General features: G+C 43.4%; 1 protein-coding gene across 1 annotated transcript in view; it reads right to left on the reverse strand.

The window, feature by feature from the left end:
- Positions 1-23,433, reverse strand: part of CDH11 (cadherin 11) — an 83,007-nt gene that overhangs the window by 22,046 nt on the left and 37,528 nt on the right. The window contains exon 2 of the mRNA XM_059481194.1: positions 18,984-19,105. The gene's annotated coding sequence lies outside the window, so the exon portion shown is untranslated. The remainder of the gene's footprint in view (positions 1-18,983; positions 19,106-23,433) is intronic.

Raw genomic sequence — 23,433 nt, forward strand, 5'->3', positions numbered from 1 at the left:
TGGGCACCCTGTGCCAGGGCCTGCCCACCCTCACAGGGAACAATTCCTCATTCCCAAGATCCCATCCAGCCCTGCCCTCTGGCACTGGCAGCCATTCCCTGGCTCCTGTCCCTGCAGCCCTTGGCAATTGTCTCTCTCCATCTTTCCTGCAGCTCCTCCAGGCCCTGCAGGGCCACCCTGAGCTCAGCCCAAAGCTTCTCCTGTGCAGGTGAACAATGGCAGCTGTGCCAGCCTTTCCTGCCAGCAGAGCTGCTCCATCCCTCTGCTCATCCTGGTGCCTCCTCTGGGCTCTCTGCAGCAGCTCCAGCTCCTGGCTGTGCTGGTCCAGGGCTGGGGCAGCTCTGCAGGTGGGGTCTCCCTGAGGGGCAGAATCCCCTCCCTGCTGCCCACGCTGGGCTCAGCCCAGGGCAGGGGTTCTGGCTGAGCCAGGCTCCTCTGGGGCTAAGAACAAGTCCCTTGGGCTGTTTGGAGCAATTGCTTCTGCTTTGGGCTATAAAGGCAAAGGGCTCTGTGCTGGCAGCAGTTCCAAGCTGGCTCTGTAGGCAGTGGCCCCCAGGTGAGACAGGCTGCCAGGAAAGCTGGAGCTGCAAGAGCGTGGCCCTGGCCTCCTCCTGCCCCTTCTCCCCTCCTGGAGTTCATGCTCTGCTCGCTCACATGGTGCTCACTGCAGCAGTAAAACCTCTGACTCCTATCCCCAGAAAACCTAAAATAGCATAAATCAACAGGCTCCCACTGAAGGCTGTGAAATTACCAGCTACAGTCTAGATTTTCATGAACTACTTGTATTCTAAAAGATTAGGTGCACAAGATGTTCTTAAGTTAAAGCTAAAATGAACTTCATTAAAAAATGAAGCAGTAGCTTTTACCAAAAAAAACCCCAAAAAACAACTCCAAAGCTCTTTTTTTCTTCCTTTATTTTCCAAATAATCTACTTAAAACATTTCAAACATTTCAACATTAATTCAGCTGCTGAAAGCCTATAGTTTCCTTCTACTTCAAGCAGAAAACATGGAAAAACAGCTAAACAATTTATAAAGCAATTCCTTTTTCTCTTGGGGAAAAATACCTCATAAGACTGAGAGTTTGGAATACAAATGTGAGGATGGCAATTGTTGCAGCTGCTGGGCTGCTGCTCCAGCGAGCACCTGAGAATTCTGTGTGCAGCACTTGGATTCAGATGCACAGATTTGTCAGACTGATTTGCCATGAAAGGTTGCAGCCTTTTTAAAAGTCACAATCTTTGACACCTTTGGGTATCTCTGCCCATAGGTTACAATCCTCAACTGCAGCAAAGCCAGTCTCTGGGCAGCTGATCAAACTGCAACACTGGGATAGAGTTAACCTTCCTCCTGGAAGCTGCTCCAGTGGTGTGCTTTGGATTTAGGAGGAGAATGATGCTGGTAACACTGAAGTCAGAGTTGTGCTGAGCAACTGCAGTGTGCATCACGTGTTTTGTATATTCAAATTCTTTCCTTGCTGTTATCACTATTTCCTTTCTTTTCTGTCCTATTAAAGTGTCTTTATCTCAACCCATGAGTGTTCTCACTTTTACTCTCCCAAATCTCTGCCCCATTCCTGGGGAGTAGCAGGGAGTGAGCAGTGCCTGTGTGGTGCTCAATTGCTGGCTCAGGTTAATTGACAAACATCCTGATTTCTTTTTTTTTTTTTTTGCATTGTTATTTAGAATTGTGCAAGGTATCATTTTGAAATCCCAATTTTTCCTAACAAATCTGTAAGAAAAGCTGTTTCCCACTTCTTTGAGCATAGTGGATCCCAAGTTTCATGGAAACATACAATATCCTGAGTGGGAAGGGACCCACAGGGATCATCCAGTCCAGCCCCTGGCCCTGCCCAGACCCCCCAACAATCCCCCCAGGATGATGGATGCAGCCCCTGGCCCTGCCCAGACCCCCCAACAATCCCCCCAGGATGATGGATGCAGCCCCTGGCCCTGCCCAGACCCCCCAACAATCCCCCCTGTCCATCCCTGGTGCCCAAAGGCTCCTGGAGCTGCGGCAGCCTCGGGGCTGTGCCCATTCCCTGGGCAGCCTGGGCAGTGCCAGCACCCTCTGGGGGCAGCAGAACCTTGCCCTGCTCTGCAGCCTGAGCCTGCCCTGGCCCAGCTCCAGCCGCTCCTGGGGCTGCCCTGGCCTGAGCAGAGCTCGGAGCTGCCCCTGGGGAGGAGGTCTCAGACTGCTCTGGCTGAACCAAGAGGGACTTGTACTGAAAAGCAGGAATTCCATTAATACCTTTGAACTGTATACAGATGAATGTTGGCAATTTTGGTATTGAGTAACAGCGTCATCAGGGGTAAAGGGTGAAAAGGAGTTAGTCAGCCACCACACAAGGCCTGATCTCATTTCACATGAGTGCAGTGGAATCCCTGAATATCATTGGATGCATACAGGACAGAGAAATATTTAAAAGTCTAGTGCACACTCTAAAAAACAACCTGCATGAGGAGGTGTATACCAAAATGTCTGCATGGAAATAAAATGTGTCCCTAAACAATTGTGAGAACAGGCCTGCTGGGCCTGTGTGTAGCTTGTAGCAAATGCATGTGCTTGTAGCAAATGCAAACATCACCACTTTCAATCTTAACATAAGAAAAGTCTGTTAGACTGCTAGAAAATAACACCCATCAATATTCCTAATGGAAATACGCTGTTCATTTGAGAATTCAATCAAGAACACAACACCTGAAAAATAATATATCCATGTCCATGTGGAAACCATATTGCAAGCAGCCACTCTGCAAAGTCAGTGTGCTCCCCACAGCTTCACACAGGTCTGAATGAATGCTCCAAGACACCAACAGTGAAAAATGAAGACGCAGCAGAGATGATTTCAATGACAAGAGCAGTGGCGGAAGTGAAGTCTAGCCAACTTTAAATTCCTTTCATTATTTTTATAGCAACAATAATCCCCAGCGTTCATGATGATTTCCTGTATGCTGTTAAATGACCATATGCCAAATTATAATAGACTAAACAATTTTTTCTGATTTGTCTAGGCCATAACTTCTGGATGATGCATTAAAATAGCAATTGTTCTCAGGAATACACTTGGCAGAAGGCAGCCAAGATCACAGCGTTGCAATATAATAATGGATGATTATGTTCTGAAATGTTTTGCAAAAGTATCAAGTAAACATAGCAAACTCCCAGTCTAAATGAGATTTTAGCTGTAATTAGAATTAGCTGAAAAGATGAAGGATTTATTCTACCATAATTTTATCATCAGACAAGGAAATGAATAGCTTTTTAATGACAGAATAAATATTGGATCATATTAGTTCTGGAGCTCAGGGTGGCGGAGTTTTGGGCAGAGAGGTGCAGATGGGGCTCGGCAGGAGGAGCCCTGGGAGGCAGGGAGGGGCCTGCAGTGTGCAGGTGATGTCCCCAGCAGGGCTGGGACTGTCCCCATGGGATGTGGCACTGCAGAGCTCCCGGCAGCTGCACAGATCCCTGCCTCTGGCACTGGGGCTGTTCTGAGCAGCCCGGGCTCCCCTTGCATGGTTTAACCTCAGTGCTCTGCAGGGCCCTTCCCTGGACACTGCAGTGTCCCTTTGGAAAGGAGCACTCCCAGGGAAAGCAGGTGGGGAGCACCTCCCCACATCCAACAATCAGTCCAGTCACGCTGCCTAATCTTTAGGGCACATCACAAAGGTAACTCGGGGAGTTTTAATGAAACACACGAGGGGAGGGATGTGGAACAGTTCTGTGCACAAGGGTTTCATTCTCCTGAGCATCGATGAGCGTGGGAGGAGCTCAGCATGCCACAGATCTCTATCCTCCTGCAGATTTCTCCATGCAAACCCTTGATGCCTACCAATTTTCAAGAAATTTGGTGCATATTAATAAGAAAGGATTTTTGAAGGATAAAAGTTATTGTTGCAGAAAGCTATTCAGCCCTAACCAGACAGTCTCCCACATTTAACATTTTTTTTTCCTCTTTGACAAAATGTTGTTCTCCTGAGTCATTTCAAGAAAATAACATAATAAAGTAAATTGATAACCTCTTCCTTCTTGTTTGCGAAGCAAGAAAAAACCACCAGGAATCAGTACCTTGCACATTTAACTTAATTCTCTCCATTAATTTTTGATTTTAAACTGTTCTGCATTATCAGACCAATCTTTGAATAGTTTTTTGCTTGAACTTCATCACAAACTTGTGCAAAAAAGGGCTCCTCATTTTATTTACACAAAATAATATTATGATATCAAGATCTGCTTTCCAGCACATTCAGTTGCATGACACATATGGCAATGCCAGTTCTTCACATAAACCCTTTAGTCCTGAAAACAGCTGAAATTTTAAATTCCAGGTGTGCTAAATCTGGACAAGACTCAAATGAGGATTATTGCATTTTTCTGCAACTAGAAACTAGAACTGCAACTAGAAAGCAGGCTGAATTTACCCTTAAGCAGAATTTAGGGAGGTGCAACTCTGCTGTGTCAAAATTTGCAAGGCCTCCTTTAAAAGGACTGGGAGATGAGACAACATCAGCCTTCAGCTGTACCCCAGCAGTTTAGGGCTTCCTGTGTATTTCCAGTCAGGAAATCATCCCACTGGGAAATGGAGCTTTGGGTCCTCAAATGAGCCCCTTCTGCCAGGGCAGCACTGGGACACAGCACCAGCACAGTTCCCTCCCAGGGCCAGCACCATGGGCCTCACTCACCATGTGTGAAACAGGAGAATTAAAAACTGAAGGACTCCCTCTGCATCAAAGTGACTCCATGCCTGTGAGCAGCCCCAGAGTCTGGTCATGTACATCTGTGTGTGCTGGGAATCAGGCACCAGGAGCATGGAATGACAGGACAAGTGATAGAGGGAAGATTTAGAGCAGATATTAGGGGAAAAAAATGAACAAGGGAGGGTGGGCAGGCCCTGGCACAGGGTGCCCAGAGCAGCTGGGGCTGCCCCTGGATCCCTGGCAGTGCCCAAGGCCAGGCTGGACACTGGGGCTGGAGCAGCCTGGGACAGTGGGAGGGGTCCCTGCCATGGCAGGGGTGGCACTGGGTGGGATTTAAGGTCCCTTCCAGCCAAAACCATTCTGGAATTTTTTAATAAACGCCAATGTGCACTGGTCTCATGTAAAATGTTTTGTTTAGATGACAAGAGCTCTGATCTCTATACATTGCTGCAGTATAGGCAGCTGGCAAATGTCATGTTTCCCAGTGTGTGATCCCAGAGCAGAGCAGCAGCAGTTACTCCCTGGGAGCCCCTCTGCAGCTCTGGGTCCCTCTTGCTGGAGCACATTCCAGGCCTCACTGGAGAGAACAGCAAAAACCCCTCAACTGAATGCAAATGAATATGAAGTTTTCTGTGCCATTCACAAAACATAATTAGTCTTATGAGACAAAAGTATTTAGTCCAGAAAAGGAAATTCTTCATATTTAAAGATACTTAGGGGAAAAAAAATTCTCTTAGTTATTGCACTGAATAATGAGAACCTCACACTCCCCCAGCTCATGTTCTGTGTTTTGCATGGGAGTGCTTTACCCTGCAATGTAAAGGATTAGAATTTGAGACTGCAATTCTACAGAGATAAGTGTATATATAACTTTATATATAACTTTGTATTTGGTGAGCAAACAGCCAAGATTCTAGAGGTATACTACCACAGAGGAATTCTAGGTCATGGCAAGATTTGTATGTACTAAATACAGAAGTGAAATCTTTACAGAACTGGTGATTTGCATCTTGACAATAGAAGTTGCTTCAAAAATGCTAAGCAAGTTTTGTAGAATCCTATTCTGAGTTCTGTAGAATCCTATGAAAGGAAATCTTAATCCTTTGCATTTTTAAATTATGTTTTATAGCACTGTATTGGATTACTGAGATGTTTAAAGCCAATAATCCCCACCTGCTCCAAAGAAGAGTTTTTGAAATGTAGCCACATTTTCCTGTAGCAGCATTGAGACTCAGCATTACAAAACCACAGACAAAGCCAGAAAATGATGGCTCTTTGAAAACAGAAGTCATTGTGCAGGGAAGAGGAAGAGAAATAACGCCCTGAACAGTGTGATGTGCTATCTGTCAGCATCCACCTCTGAATTCATCATGGAAGGAGGGCATTTTCCCCAAGCTCTGATTTAATTTGTGCTCGTTGGGGAAGGGTGAGATTGCCTCTTGCTGTACCTCATATAAAGCAGGGGAAAGCAGGAAGACAACTTAGTACATTATGGAGTGAATGACACAGAAATAAGCCTGAGAGAGTGATATTAAAAGGCTTGGGAAATGAAAAATGGCTGTAAACAGAGTTTTACATTTACTTGCTGCCCTGGGGAGATCCACTTAAGATAAATGTGACAGAGGCTGTCTGGTTTTAAGCATAAACTCTACAGGAACACAACCAGCATAAGAAAGGCAGTCTTATTAAAGAACATGGTGATCGATAGAGTCATTTCAAGTAATGACTAAGCTTTTGGTAGAGTTTATTTTAAATAGTAATTGTGTTCTTGTGCTCCTCAGACAAACTAGAATTCTCATAATTCTGTGGATGCTCCAAGGCCAGCGAGGCTGCAGCCAAGCCCATGATAGTCTCAGTCATTTTGTTATTATGTAAGTGGCTATCAATGACAGCCTGAGGAGGACACAAATGACAACTAAAGTCAACTTACTTGCAACCACTAATGCTGTATTTACATGCTAAGCCAACCCTGAATATTTTTTCCCCTAAGAATTGATATGTATGCATATCTGACTAGCATTTGTGCTGTGACTGATAATCTCTTTGGTTTGTGCCAGAAATGAGACAGAAAGTCAAGATTAAAGGGTGAAAACCTATCAAAAACTAATGATTGCAGGCAGGTCTATTGAGCTCCCAAACCAAGGCAGACAGAATTCCAGCCAGCAGTCCATTTCTGCTCGGATCCACAACCCCTTGCTGAGAGGCTGGCAGCCCCCTCAGGAGCAGAAATCTCAATTCAGCCTGTGGTTCTGCACTTACAGCTTCATTTCCAGAGGCAGCTTCAGCAGCGCTGCCCAAAAGCCACACTACTAAAGCATGCTGGGTGGTCTTTGTGTGGCCAGTGTGCTCCTCCACAAAACATTCTTCCCTTTGAATTTAATCCTGCTGGACTCCTCCATCCCCTTGTCCCCTTCAGTTTGGTCTCCCTCACGCAGCAAAGTTCCTGATGAAAGACTTCCCCTCCTTAGAGAGGTTCACATTACAGGCCCTGGAACATTTATCTTTCTAAAACTCGCTAAGTCAGGGAATTACTGAGAGTTCCCTTTACAAATACATTTGCTAAAAAGAGAAAGGTGAGAGCTAAATTAGCAACCAAAAGCCTTCTCCTGTCCCCAGCTTTCCTGGAGCTGCAGAAGGAAGAGCTCAGATCCTTTAGCCATGCCCGTGGAAGGTTCTTCTTTTGATAGCTTGCTTAACTATTCCAGTTTAGTGCAGATTTCTTCCACAAAGAGCATAAAAGCCACTTTGAGACTTCTGAATGAAAAATTGAATCAATAATTAATTTTTGCCTAGGCAGAGATTGTCTGTGAGGAGACCAATTTTGGCTCAAATGTATGAGATAACAACCTCAGAATATTCAAACACGTTCCCAAAGCAGCCTCAGTGGCACTAATAAAGAAGACCATCACTGTTTAAATACCTAATGGGAGGCTACAGCTGAAAAGACCAAATCTCCACATTTCTATTATTATTTGCAAGCTATTAAATCACAAGATCATAATTAAAAAAATGTTTGCATGACTCTTTCCTGAGATGCCTTGCTGTAATTAGTCACCACAGAATATTTCCATTTAACCTAAGAAACCCCAAGTACACAAACACAAAGAAAACACCATCTTCATTAAAACAACTTCCTTTTGGCTTCCTGATCTGCTCTGAGCAAAAATCAGAGGAATCATATGGATTTTTAGGGTTCACAGGCTGTAAGAACTGAGGCATAATTCTCAGCTTTTTATTGCAAACCCAAAAATCCAGCAACAGGTGCTAGGATGATGCAATGAGATGCTAAGCATACAAATAAATACAATAATAGCACAAAAAAGACAGACTGGTGTCAGCTTGCAATTAAAATTTGGTTTTCATTCAACTGACCCATTAAAAAAAAAAGGGCAAATGATTCAGCATATTTTTCATAGGCATAACTCATTCTGAGTTAAACCTGTTCATCACATCTTTCTAACTGGTCACATGAACCACAAACACATCCCAGACCCGGCCTGGCACTATTTCTGACATATAATTACAGATGATGGTGGCAAAACATTTCATTTCTGTACCTGGGGCAGAACCAGTAGCAACAACAGATTTAAGGCAGTGCCTTGCTTTAGCTGGAATGATGTTTGGTGTCATTGTTGATGTTTGGTGTCATTGTTACCATGCAGAAAAGGCAAATTTTAAATACCTGAACTGATATTTCACAGAGTTTGTAGTGGGAAATTGGCCAAAAATGGGCATTTAAAAAATTAGCTTAGTGATATTCATAGCTGAATCGATGAATCAACTTCATTAGATGTATTTTGGAAGGGCATTAGGGGTTTTGAGGCTATAAATACCTTTTGTGGTGCCAAGGACAAGCCTTGGCCTTAAGAGTGCAATAACCAGATCTGGGGGGGTGAATCTGCAGGTCCTGGAACACCAACCTCATTTCTGCACCAGCAAAGTCTTCCTCAACCAACAGGAAGTCATGGAACTACTGGAGTGGGAATGAACCTATGTCCAGGCGGTGGAGCTTCACCTTCCACATCAATAACAATTTTCTCATTAATGAAAATGCCTGAAGTGCCCTTAAAAATGAGTTTGGGAAAAAGAAAGAGGAAAACCTTACATTTGGTAGGACTGCTGGATTGAGAACAGTTTCATTTTTTGATGAAATTACCTCAATATGAGGCAAGTAGAAGGGAAAAATTTACATTTATAGAAGTGAAATAAATCAAAAAACCTATAATTAAAAAAATGCCATGCATGTACAAATATACACATAAAAATGCTGAAAGCTCCATTCACCAGAACAGGATTAGGCATTTTTTTCCTCCACATTAAACATGCCCTTACATTCAGCATGTTTTCTACCAAAATGTTCTTTTCAAAATGTTGCCAGGGTGATATCACTATTTTAATCCAACCAATTTCCTTTGAAGTCTCCCATAACAGTAATTAAATAAATTGCTCTTGCAGTAATTACGTTGGGGTTTTTTCTGGAAAAGGAACTATTAGGTTAAAGAGAGATGAGAGTCTGTCACCAAACATAATCTTTCTAGAAACATTGGTGCTTGCTACATTTATTGGAAGAAGGATGGAATACTTTAAAACTTTGGACCTTTTTAGCTTTTTTAAAGGAAATGTCAACTTCCCAACTGAAGTAAGCACCAAGCTTAAATGACTGCTGACAGTCCTGGGAGTGCAGAGGGAAAGAAAATGGAAGTTGTGTCAATAGAAAGCTTTTCAATTCTATGTATTAAGCCCAAGAGGGCTGGTGAGAACTGGAAGGCCAAATTGCAGTGTTAAAGCAAGTGGATGGTGAACAAGATGAAGGGGACGGAGAGCCCAGGACTGATGATCCAGAGGAGGGCACAAAGTGGAGCAGTCACTCCTTTAATCCATCATGTTGGAGCCCTTGGGACTGGGCTGCTGCAGCTGGGGGGGTTCTGTGTGTGCCCATCCATCAGCTCCAATGCCTCCCCTCTCTGGGAACCTGACCTGCCCTGACAGAGGCAAACGAGGCTTTCACAGCTCCAGAATTTCCAAATGTGTAACTTTATGTTCCAGCTGTGCTTTGGCTTTGGCTCCAAAGCAGGCTAAAATTGCTAGGTGTAGCATGTTGAGCATCTCATGAGTTTTTGAGGTGTTCTTTTTTTTTCCAGAATAAATTCTTTTACCTTTGCTAGGGATTCCCTTTCATTTGTGGGGATTTGGCATTCATCTGATAAGCAGTACTGATTTCAGAACAAGCTTGTTTTCTGTTCACCTTGTTCTCTGGCTTAGTCTGGTACCTCAGACTTCATAGAATTAAATTCTGGGGCTTGCTAGTATTGTTCACATTGCAAAGAACAGGGAGCTTTCCATTTAAAGCTTTTCTTTTAATTCCTTGGCTATGTTTTCCTTTATGTGTGAAGCTGAAACACCCATCCTCCTTTTCCTTTAAATCTCTCTGGTATATGAGATAATATTGCATAAGGATAACTCACGTGGATCAGTATCTGAATTTCTTTATGGATCTTTACCAGATCCCACCCAAGGACAGTGACCCAGTGCTTGTCTGCAAGCTGAACCTCTACTTTCTCACCACACTGAAGACCCAAAGACAGTGTTTCCAACTTAAAAACTCACAAGGGTGAGCAAAAGGACAATAAGAAATAGCTTCCTGGAAATCCAGTGGTCAGAGGGAATAAAGCAGCAGACAGGCACCAGCTGGAGAAACTGGGTCTGGGGATTCATCCAAGAACAGGGAACATCTTTCTGAGCAGACAGACATATTTCTTGTTCCAATGGATGGCTGACAGGGTAAACATTGCTATAAAAAACTTAACATGATATTTTATTTTTTTTTTTTTTTGAACTCTTCATGCAAATTTTGTGAACCCCTTCTGGCTTAAGCTTCAGCAAGTGAGCTTAGAATCAGACCCAAGGAATGGCAAATCCATATTACAAGCAGGAAGAATAATTACAGAGGCCATGCACAGGCCTTGAATGATATTTGTAAACACAGCTTGAACTAAACCCAGCCATGATACGTGACACGAATGATGGTGTAACAATGAGATTGCCAATAGGAGTGTTTATAAATGCTTATTTAATAATGGGGCTAAAAATAAATAGTGTAAAACATAATTTTCCACATGTTAATGTGAACTTGTTAAAATTTCAGTGCCTTGTAAGCCTTTAGGACAGTGCCACCGTTGCTTGTGACATGCCCAAGCTGGAGTGAGCTGCCAGCACAGGCAGCAGGACCCAGCTGGATTCTTAGGCAGCATCAGCACCACTTTTGGCCTGCCCAGGCCTTGGTTTTATGAATTTGGTTGATTTATTTGGCTGTAAGAAGTTATTTAAGGACCAAAGGGCCATTGCCTGATTTGCTTGGGCTTATTGCTTCACTCAGGATGACTCTGTGCTGTAACACAGTGGGTTCATGTGTATGTTTGAAATGAAAGGGTAAAAATAATAATGCACTGCTCCATACACAGTGAACTACTTGTGCAGCCAGGAAACAGCACAGGAGGAGAGAGGAGATGTGAAAATTGGAGGATGGTGGGGCTGGAAACTGCTGCCCAGGGCTCAGCCATGGAATCACTGAGCCTGGGAGCTGCACAAAGCTCAGAGGCAGCACAGGGAGCAGAGGGTGCTGTCCAACACCCAGAAAATCACCTTTCACAGCAACACCCAGAAAATCACCTTTCACAGAAACACAGGCTGCCATGTGCCCTACAGAGCCATGGGGAAAGTGCAGCCTGAGGAGCAGGTTTGCAAATTTAACAGTGACTCTGGAGAAATAACGTGTTAGAAACAGAGCAATGGCTCTGGGTCCAGGGAGAGGGATCCATCCCTGAGCTCTCTGGGATAAGGTCCTGCCCCCAATGCCTCAATACCTCTGCCTGGGGCAGCTGATGGCTCCTCTCCATCAGGAAAAGGCAGGGACAGGGAGGCTCCTCTGCATCACTTTTAACTGTACATAATTTGTATAAGAGCTCAGTGTGGCAGAACTGACAATTCTCTTGTTAGATTCTTTAGAATTTAGGCCAACAGAACATTCTTGGCTTTTAATTTCTGTTCTTTTGGGTTAGATGAGCTCAACAAGCTGCAGCAGATTAAACTGATGGAGACTTGAAGGACCCTGCACTGAGACCTGGATGTAACTCCACAGCTGCTCAGAGGCAGAGCACACAGCTGGGCAAAGGACAATGTGTGAGCAGAGGAAACACAGGCAACAGCACTGGGGAGCACAGGGAACCTGGATAACCCTAATCCAAGAGAGCAGCAGCCCCTGCTTGGGAGAGTGCTTTTGACAACTGTTAAAAAGTCATTACCATTCTATTCTTTGCTGGAAAGTTTTCCCACTTAAACAATTAATTATCTCTGTATTTGTTAAATATAAAACAAATCAAATTACTACAAACCAACAAGGAGAAAAGTGGTCTGTCGCAGACATCTTTTCATAAAAATCCTTTCTTAGGATTTTTCCTGCTGAAGCTGAGAAGTTTCAGCAACAAATGTAAACAATGCTTATCTGCTGCTGTGGAATGCAACAGGAGGATCTGTGATTGGTCTCCTGTGGATGTTTGGATTTACTGACCACTCATGGCAGAGCTGGGTCTCACTCTCTCTGAGACACAGACCTTTGTTATTCATTCTTTTCTATTTTTAACTTAGCTAGCCTTCTCAGAACTTTTCTCTCTATTCCCTTTAGTATAGTTATAATGTTATATATATATCATAAAATAATAAATCAAGCCTTCTGATCATAGAGTCAACATTTTCATCTCTCTCTCATCCTCAAAACCCTTGTGACCACGGTCACAGTGGGCATTCCATTTGTTGGACACACAGTTTTGGGGTCATTGTGCTAAGGCTGGGAGCAGCAGAGGGGTGATAACCAGTGGGTCACAGGGGCTTTACTGGCAGAGAGCCCAGCACAGCCTTTGCTGAGCTGTCCTTGGGGTGAGCCCGTTCTGGGATGGGGCTGCTCTCTCCTGGGCCTCACACATGGCAGAGGGGGACAGGAGACACAGCTGGCACCTTTGGGCTCGTGAACAGGCCAGCAGAGCAGGGAAGGCTGCAGCTGGCTCCCAGCCTTGGGATGAGCAGCTCATTAGTGAGTGCTATGTGTTTGTGTGAGCACATTTTCTGGAATAAATAGGGAATGTCTTCTACCCAGCGTGCTGCAAGTCACACATGCTGCCTGCAGTAAGAAAGTATGGGAGCAGCTCAGGAGGTCAAGGCAGAGCCTTTGGCTTGGTTGGTTATTTTTGCTTCAGTGACACCCTGGTTCACAAAATGCAGCTGATGGCACAGACCCCAGCCAGGGCAGCCAGGAGGCCTCTGACAGTGGCCAGGCTGTGCAGCTTATGTAATCTGCTCTCTCTTTTGGGGGGAGAGATGGGAGAGCTGGAGGCCAAATGGCCAAGTTCTCCTGTAAAAGAAGGGGAAAAGCTGCAAAAGAACAGGGGGTCAGACCCCATGACCATGAATATTCAGAATTTTAGGCTGTTGTTTCTAAAAGAAGACTGTGTTCATAAACAGAACCAGAAAATACCCTTCAGGGTCAGTCCTGCTTTTGATTCCAAATGTTATGTTGGCTCAGACTTCCCCTTTCCTGGCCTCTCCCATTATCCCATTGAATTCATTAGGAGGCTGTGGCTACTGGCCAAAAGAAACGGGTAATGCATCCCAGAGCCCATATTCTTTGAAATATCTTCTGAGACAGGAATTTATGGCATCAATATAATGAAACTCGGATTACAGCATTAAAGTCTGAGTCTGTCTGCTTGCCACACATACCAGAATTATACAGAAAATCTGAGCCACAGAACCCTGAGGAAATTGGGGAAAATATGCACTCCCATCTAGAGGGAGGCTTTAGGACTTGGTTGCACCAAGTCAGAGAACAAGTTAAACCAAGTTTAAGAACTGCCCCAAGCAAGAGAGAAATCACACATGATGCTACACAGGTAGCAGCAGCAGACCTGAAAGCACTGCTATGGAATCACAAACACTTTGGCTTTGGCACACTGAACTTAGCAAATTTAACCTGGTCTACAGCAGTTACTACCTTAGATAAATAAAAATAGGATCAAGTCCTGACTCCATTCTCATTTTGTCCCTCCTCCCCCTGACCAGCCCTGAGAGAGTTACTTTTTTGTTTTAAGGTATCTGTTTAGTATGTTGTATTCTATGCCTTTCTCTTTGATATTATGTTTATTATTATATATTCAGTGATAATCAAATGGGTGCTTTTTATCCCAAAAAAATCCACATTATTCTCCTGCAGTGATTACAAGTATTGCTTTTATAGACCAGAAACTGGAACAGCTTTTTCCTGTAAAAGAACAGGAGAGACTTCACCTAAAACCTTGGAACAAACCTTCATTTATGAGACAAGGGAATCATTTTTATTCCACTACATGAATTCAGTGGGCTGCCACAGGCCAGTCATAATCTGTTATTGTTTCCCTACAACCTTGTACTATTAATTTTTCTTTTTAATGAACTGTCCAGTCTAGTTTAGCTGTGGAAGCTATGATGGAGCTGCAATAGAAATGGTTTATGTCATGCCTTTGTCAAAAAGCTTTCCCCTACAGCAGCAGAATGTAATTGAAAAGCCATTTTAAAATAAAAGTAACTGAGTGCTTGCAAATGCAGGTTGTCAGGAATGGAGAGGGAAAAACCTTTGCATTACATTAGATTTTACCAATCACTACCTGTGTGTCTTTATTAGTGTTTATACAGATGAGGAAAGCCACAGAAACTGCATCTGCTGCATGGTTATATCAGCAAGTGTTCCTGCAAGATACATTCTTAAGAAGTTTTTCTTCAACTGTGACTAACAATGTAATTGGCTGGGTTAAACACCTCAAAAGAATTAAATACACTAAATTGTGATTTATTTTATGGCATGCAGAATATGTCAATTTTTGAGACAGCAAACTAACATCTGAGCAGAATTCAAATAGTTTTTATTGCATATGAAACCTTGAAAGGCTGAGTGCACAGCCATCTTTTCATATGCAATATATATGTGAAGGTCATGCTATTTACTCTTCTCTTGGGTTTATTTTTCTAGCCCTGGCTATGTGTATTTTTTTCTTGGGGACACTATAGTATAAATTTTAAATATGTTATTATTCTCCTCCTCACCATCACTATTAAAACAGAAAGTGAGCAACTATATCTAATCTATATCTATATCTATATCTATATATCTATATCTATATCTATATATCTATATCTATATCTATATCTATATCTATATCTATATCTATCTATATCTATATCTATATCTGTATCCATATCCATACATATCTATATATACACAGAGATATATGTATATAGGTATACATGTGTTTATATATACACACTGTATATTTATGTATTTATTGTTAAAGCTGACAACAGTTTTATCCACAAATTCCCATTAAAATTGTTTCAGAAAGACTCCAATTTCACTTTTAATTCCCACTTTTCACCTTTGAAGCAGCTGTGTAACTTTTACCAGTTCATTTTATTGGAGCACAATTTCCAAGTATTTGAGGTTATTTGGATCCAGAAATGATGGGAGTTTTGGGGAGTTTTTCAGTCAATGGATCAGTCTTTTAATGGCCTTTCTCCTCTGCTGGCCAATCTCTGCAGCCTGTGCAGTGCAGATTCCTTAGGGAATCTCATCCTGGGGGAATTTTGGAGTTTCCCATTCCTTAGCCCAGCCAGGCTGCTCCAGATCCTGCTCCAGAGCTCCACCCTGCAGCCCAGACATGGCTGGGATTCCCCAGAAAGCTGGAAAATGCAGGGATGAGTCTCTGATGACTCAGTTGTTTCAGGATTCAACCAGGAACAAACTTTTTTGCCATGAAAAGCTGAATTTCAGCTCAGGTACATGTTCATTGTTTCCAAAAACAAATCACTCATTTCAGCATTCTTCTACATTGAAGATTCTTTCAAGGCAACATGGAAATAATTTTCTATTAAAAAGTAGATAGGAAAACCTGAAATGTCCATGTTAGTAAGTACTGAGACCATAAGAGACAGGACAGTGTCAATGTATTTCCCCACTTGATGTCTTTGAAGCCATTGTAATTCCTAACAAAATAAGCATTCTTCTTTGGTATCTGTTTGACCAGAACAGGTCTTATAATTATCCCAATAATGTTTCCAAAGGTTTTTCAGCTCAAGCAAGGTCTTGAAGAGAACCAAAAAGGCAGAAGTAATAAATTCAGACTCCATCTCATTGCACAGACTATGTGAAATGACACTTACTCTTCTTAACAGTTCACTCTCAGGCATTTCTTTAAGAGCCAGCTGGAGATTCTCTGTACTTTGGAGTGTCATCTTACTAAAATCAAAGCTTTTGCCCTCACATGTGAGCCTGTTTCATTCAGATTACTAATATCCATCCTAAAATACATGTAACAAGCTAATCCTGCAGGTACACTGAGTGTCTGTTCTGTGGGCTGACACTGAGAATTCAAAATTCAGGTTTTAAAAACCTACAGAAGTGGATATTTGTAGAGAAGCGAAGATGTGAGACAGGATAAAAGGCACCTGGAGAGGGAACACTCTGCTCTGATTTGTAGGCTGGGTTCAACATGCAGGACAGGGATTCCAAAGGAAAATTAATTTTCTTTCCACGTGCCATCTGTGCAAAAACAAAACTATAGAGGAATTTCATTCCAAGATGTGCTCTGTGCATTGTGAACAGCCTGGTTTTCCCATTATGGTCTTTCTAGATAAGAATGAAATATTACACATGAAAGAGGCAAAGTATGCATTATACAGCACTAATTTATGGATTTAGGAAGTGAACTTCAGTTTCTCATCCCATCTGAGGAACTCATCACAACCTTCCAGGACCTGAGGGGGCTGCAGGGAGAGAGAGGGGCTGGAGAGGGGCTCTGCACCAAGAGCTGCAGTGCCAGGGGCAGGGGCTTCACACTGACAGGGGGAAATTCAGTCAGGTATTGGGAATGAGGAATTGTTCCCTGGCAGGGTGGGCAGGCCCTGGCACAGCTGGGGCTGCCCCTGGATCCCTGGCAGTGCCCAAGGCCAGGCTGGACACTGGGGCTGGAGCAGCCTGGGACAGTGGGAGGTGTCCCTGCCATGGCAGGGGTGGCACTGGGTGGGATTTAAGGTCCCAGCCCAACTCTGGGATTCCCTGATTTTATGATTCTATGAGAGTATTGTTCTTTGGGGTCCTGAGGACCCTTTATTCCTGTGGGATGCTTTACAGAGTAGTATAATCATAGGGAAGTCTATCTGTTGTGCTTATCCTCAATCTCTCTTGGAATTCACTATAGAAAATCCATGCAGCACAGGAAGAAAATGTCCAGTCAGGATATTCCCAGTTCCTGTAGCTCCCTGGTCACCTTCTGCAGTGACTGAGCCAAGGCTGTGTCACAGCCCCCAGCAGCTCAGCAGGGCCTTGCTGTCTGCCCCGCTGCTCTTTGTTCCGTGAACAATAGTTAAACATGAATATTTTACCTTCTCAACTCTTGTCATTATCCAGATACTGTAACAGGAAATTTGCATTCCTGAATAGGCACAGCTGGAAGTAATTTAAGAAAGATCCTTCAAAAGAAGGGAAGAGAATTTAGGAAGCATATGGAGTCACAGGTTTACATGATAATCAACAAAAGCAGCTCTTGTTCCTCCTCATTTGCAGGGAGACACTTCACACTCCAAGCAGAGGGAACATCCCACAGTCTCTCTGCAGGAAGCTTTCTTTCACAAATTATTTGCTTTAACTCTGAAATGCAAAGAGGTCCATGAAAAAAAAGACAACACTTTGTCAGATAAAACTTGGGTAGAGACCCAGTTAAAGTTCACTTATCTCACACTCTAGTGAAAGTGATGGGCTGTTTTCCTTTAAGCTTATTCCTCACAGTCCTTTAATTTCTAAAATTTAAGTCTGTTTGGAAGTAGCTCTGAAGTCAAGAACAAGTGGAGTAGAAAGGGGCCTGAACTAAACCATGAACTGAGATATTAGAAAATACCAAAAGAGGCAAAACTGTGGTGAGAAAATTCATGTAACTGTGCATGGAGCAGAGACATGCAGAACTAATTTCAGATATTTTCTCTACGTCTTCTTAATACCCAGGAATGAATTTGAAACCTAGGATGTCCTCAAACCAAACCCTCTTTAGAATATTTCTGTTGAGAAACTGGATTTGAACAAGAGCTGAGCACTGTTTGCAATTGTGGCTTTTGTGTTCAGACAGGACCAGAATCTGCCCTGCTGAGCTCTGCCATTGCTCAGAGTTAATTCAGCCCCGTGCTGCTGGTGTCACCCAGCCTGGCTGCTGCTGTCCCCTCCCCAGATCTGAGGACAGCACACACACACAGCCCATAGAGCTGCTCACAAGGACGTTGAAGTGTTGGTTCATTTGGCTGCCAGAAATAAGATAATTGTCATTTAAGGGATTTTCACTGAAATTAAGTGTCTGTCAAGCAGGACCTGAGTGAATTGAATGTAGAAAGTGTGAATGAGTCAGCAAGACAAAGAACTTTTATATCCTGGCACTGTACTTTTTATCCCACAAGATTCAGGTGGGCTCGTGCCTTTGATTCTGTATAAATGACAGTGATTAGATGTTTATTATCTATTACACCTAATCTGTTTCTGTGTTAAACTTAGAAACAAACAATGGACACTCCTGTAAATGAGCAATTCTCACCTCTGTGGAATTGCAGCAACAGCACAACTGAAAGTCCCAGACGATTTGAACAATTAAAGGCATCAGAGCAGCAGATCCAACTGGTTTTATGTCTAGTTTCCTAAACTCTACACTTCCACACTTTCCACCTGCTCTGAAGCCTAAGGGTCACCATGAAGTTACTTTCCTAACCCAAGTCTGAGCGGTTATACTGAGCTCAACAGATTGCACAAAATATCAGAGAAAGAGTCCAAATGTGGAATTAATCACTCACTAGAATAAGGAAAGTATGAACCTGTTTGACTGATCACTTCCAGCTGCAAACCTAAATATCAGAAAAATTCTTACATTCCTGTGCCTCAGCGTTCCGCTGCTGTGAGTTTTGAAGTGATACTTTGATGTTTAAAACAAGAAATTCAACAGAAGGGATTCAAAACATGTCCCTTATCAAACTGTGCTGTACAGAGGTAGAAGGATGGTCTGTGTCCTACAGCTGACAGCTATCAGGAGCTCTAGTTAAACTCTCTGAGGGATCAGTGCCTGCAGAAATGTTCCCCATACTGTACAAACACTGTGGACACCACAGAAACAAGGTGCCAGCCATGGACCCCTGACATCCCTCAGGAGATGACAGGGCTGGATGCAGGACTCACCTTCACCCACTGGAAACCTGCTGCCAGTTGATGTAGCATATTCCACACATCTGAAATGGCACCTCAGGAGCTGTGACACCTGTCAGCAATCTGCTGCCACTCAGCCACTACTTCAGCTCTGGCTGCAAAGAAGGAAAAGGACATTTGAAATCCAAACTATTGGTGGGACCATAAAAAAGGAAACTGAAGCCTGGCCTACAAACTACCACAGCGGCCTAAAGAGAGTCTAAAGACAAGCAATTAAGTACTATTTATAATTAATAAATAGCTTTTACCTAGAATCACAGAAGTCCAGGTTTGGAAAGGACCTTAAAGATAAGCCAGTGCCACCCCTGCCATGGGCAGGAACACCTCCCACCATCCCAGCCCTGTTCAACCTGGAATATTTAAGACTCACTTTTGCTACAATGTTCCCATAACTAAAATGCTTGAGGCCATATCAAAATTCTTTCACATCTCTTTTGTGTTATCTATGGAAAAAATCTGTTCTGGCAATGTTCTCCAAGACAAGACACACTGCAGTGAAAAAAGGAACAGCTGCAGATGCCATTAACCAGCAAGACGTGCTTTGAACATTTCTAAGTGCTCTAAAGGCATATTAGAAAATTAGTGGGTTTATCATTATGATGGAAAAGGGAGAAGATTATTTTAGGAAGTGGAACTGCCACTACAGTAGTGAAAAAATACATAAGAGAAGACAAAAACCAAAACAAAACAAAACCCACCAAAAAATCACAAACCCAAAAAAACCCCAAACACGTAAGAGGCGCCTGTGCCTGTAAGAAGTTCATCTACAGCTGTTTCAGTAGTTACAATTCTTTCAAAAATAGGGCAGGAAGTTGAGTCAGTCTGGACAAAGGGAGCAAGAACAAAAAAGAAACCTGCTGAATCATTTCTCATGACAAGTCTTGAATTTAAATTGGTACATTAAGGATGGTCACAATTTCCCAGAGCAGTCATCCGCACACCTCATCATTTCACACCTCATCATCCCAGGTGTTTCTGACAATGTCCCCACACAAGTAAAATATAGATAAAATATAATTAATGTGACTGAATGCAAAGGAAATACTCAGTGTGATCTGTTGTTCCCTACTGGTACAGACACTGCATTCCTGAGGTTCATTTGAGACCTTGATAGACACAGCCCTAACTGAATTCCAGCACTACATCAATTCCAGCCAAGGAAACTAGGCTAGATTCCCTAGTACCTCCAAATTTCTAGAACTAATTTCTAGAAAATAATGTTTCTAGAATAAGTAGTTCTAGAAAATTTCTAGAACTAATTATTTAATTATTAAGAAATAGCCTCTGTAATTTGGGCTGATAGATCCAAGTCAGTAATTTTCTGTAGTGTTTAACTGCTGATGATACCTCATCTATATCAATCCTTCATTTTATACCCACTTTTCACCCCTGTTAAACCAATCGAGTTTTAATTGCAAAAAACCAGTTCAGCAGCACAGGTGGAATTTCAGAGTTCTCAGCACAAGTGTTGAAAAGGAAACAGGATTGACTGGCTATTTTATATCCAGTATTGCACAAACATATTTCACTCTTGCTCCACCAAAGGAATAAATAAATTCATGTGGCTTCTGTGGCCTCTCACGACTGCAAATACATTGAGTCTTTTTTAAAAACTTGGGATACATGTGCCAAAAAAGCACATTCCTAGACAGTGCATTTTGCTAAGGTTAAGCTCTGTGAAGTGATGATTTGTGTGATGACTGAGCCACTAATATAAAAGCACTTGGTTGGTAAAAGTACTCCACACATTCATACTATGAAGTACCTATGGCACTTTGAAATATATTAATTTTGCAAGTATTTTTTTAAATAAAGGACCCTTTTGAACTAATTCACAATACATATGAATGACTAAAACTGAATAAACTCCCTCATTTTGAGAATTTGTTCAATATCTTTACAGGAAACAACATCTTTATGGATGACTTTGCAGCCCAAGACTCCTTTATGCCCGAGACATTTGAATTTGCTTGGATAAGGACTTCTGAAAATATCCTCCCTAATATCCCTACCATCCAATTTTTTTAAGCTCTTTTGTCTTTAAAAGCCTCAGAGATTAGATAACACTGCCAGTCCCCCCCTGACCTGCAGCTCCATTGACTGCACCCACGGGGCCACCAGCAAAGGCACCAATCATGGAACCAGAGTGGGCTGGGCTGCAAGCATCTCAAAGAATAAAAGATAATAAATGGCAAATGATCATTTCACTGCCAATCACAGCCTCTATTCTGCAGTCACACTGCAGTTCAGCAAATATCAGGGGTTTCAAACGGATACTTTTTGTAGCATTAATCATTATTAGAAGTAAATAAAGCTTCATATTAACATCAAGCAAAGAGAAACTCCTCCAGATGTCAATTTTCATTAAAAATATAGTTTGAGACTATTTCCATCCTTGTGACTGTAGACAGAACAGTTTGAGTAATTGATATTTAGGTGTCAGATACCTATTTACTTCCTCTTACCATTTCATTAATCAGATGCCTATTACTTATTGTATAACATTTTTATTTTCCTGTTTCCTCTGCAGCTGAATATGCCTTCAGGAGTTCTGATAACTTGATAACGCTTACAAAAGGGCAAAAAGCCAAGGGCCTCCAACTGCTGTATTTACAGTTTCAAAGTCCAATTACAAGTACAAGAAAACTTTAAAAATAAATCCATTAACCAGCTGCAATGCTCGAAAGAGATTTGTCACAGTGTCTCTTTACAGCACACGGCCTGACAAGGATTGTTGTGGGGAAGGAGCCGCGGCTCAGGGCCGGGGATGCCGAGCACAGGCGGGGCCGCTCTGAGGGCGGCGGGAGCGGGGCAGGAGCAGCCCATTGTCCCCATTGTCCCCATTGTCCCCATCGTCCCCATTGTCCCGGGGAAATCACCATACAGTGCCCCAAAGAAATCACTGCACAACGAGGGTGGGAGAGCGGCCCATTGTCCCGGGGAAATCACTGCACAACGAGGGTGGGAGAGCGGCCCATTGTCCGGGGAAATCACCGCACAGTGCCGGTGGGAGCAGGGCCCATTGTCCGGGGAAATCACCGCACAGTGCCCGTGGGAGAGTGGCCCATTGTCCGGGGAAATCACCGCACAGTGCCCGTGGGAGAGCGGCCCATTGTCCGGGGAAATCACCGCACAGTGCCCGTGGGAGAGTGGCCCATTGTCCGGGGAAATCACCGCACAGTGCCGGTGGGAGCAGGGCCCATTGTCCCGGGGAAATCACCGCACAGTGCCGGTGGGAGCAGGGCCCATTGTCCGGGGAAATCACCGCACAACGAGGGTGGGAGAGCGGCCCATTGTCCGGGGAAATCACCGCACAACGAGGGTGGGAGAGCGGCCCATTGTCCGGGGAAATCACCGCACAGTGCCCGTGGGAGAGTGGCCCATTGTCCGGGGAAATCACCGCACAACGAGGGTGGGAGAGTGGCCCATTGTCCCGGGGAAATCACCGCACAGTGCCGGTGGGAGCAGGGCCCATTGTCCGGGGAAATCACCGCACAGTGCCCGTGGGAGAGTGGCCCATTGTCCCGGGGAAATCACCGCACAGTGCCGGTGGGAGCAGGGCCCATTGTCCCGGGGAAATCACCGCACAACGAGGGTGGGAGAGCGGCCCATTGTCCGGGGAAATCACCGCACAGTGCCCGTGGGAGCAGGGCCCATTGTCCCGGGGAAATCACCGCATAAGGCCAGTGGGAGAGCGCCCGGGCAGACCCTGAATCCGGCATTGTCCCAGCCCCACAAAAAGGTTTGGGAGTCTGAAAAGCAGAGGAACGGAATCTCACAGCTTCTTAGAGTCCCTCTGAAAGGGCCATTGTAACATCACCATAAATCCTGGGCTCCCCAGGCACTTGACAACTAAAGCAGTGGACAATAGAATTCTTGTGCTGGACAAAACACTCCTTGTCTGCCAAAGCGCTTATCTGCTTCATTTACAAATGTCTTTCATTGTACCCAAATAATTCCCTATTAGAAAAACGATTAGGAACAGCACTAAATAAATATTCACAGCTTTGTGGGCCATTTGGCAAAGTGAATAAATCAATACAATCGAGGTGCACGCAAAATACGCAAATTTATGCCGAGGAAACCCAAAACAACCCCAAACCTCTGTTAATTTTCATTTTCCCTTTTCCTGATGCACTGCACACACATTTGTCCCTCTAAAAAACACCCAGATACATTACTCTTATCAAAAGAGATGAAAAATATTAGAAATCCACAACAATCTCAAATTGGAGACAAATTGCATCCACTGTACCCCTAAAATTAAATATTTCCAGGAGAGCAGTTCCAGAAATAAACTTGGGAGCATATCTGAGAGTTTAATGAAATAGAGACAAATTGCTCACAATCACAAAAGGACTTAAACTGTAGATTTCTAACTACATATGTTTAGGTCCCACTTACAGAGAAATCCAAAAGCATC

This window comes from Ammospiza nelsoni, chromosome 13, assembly GCF_027579445.1.
Source record: "Ammospiza nelsoni isolate bAmmNel1 chromosome 13, bAmmNel1.pri, whole genome shotgun sequence".
NCBI classification, from domain to species: Eukaryota; Metazoa; Chordata; class Aves; order Passeriformes; family Passerellidae; genus Ammospiza; species Ammospiza nelsoni.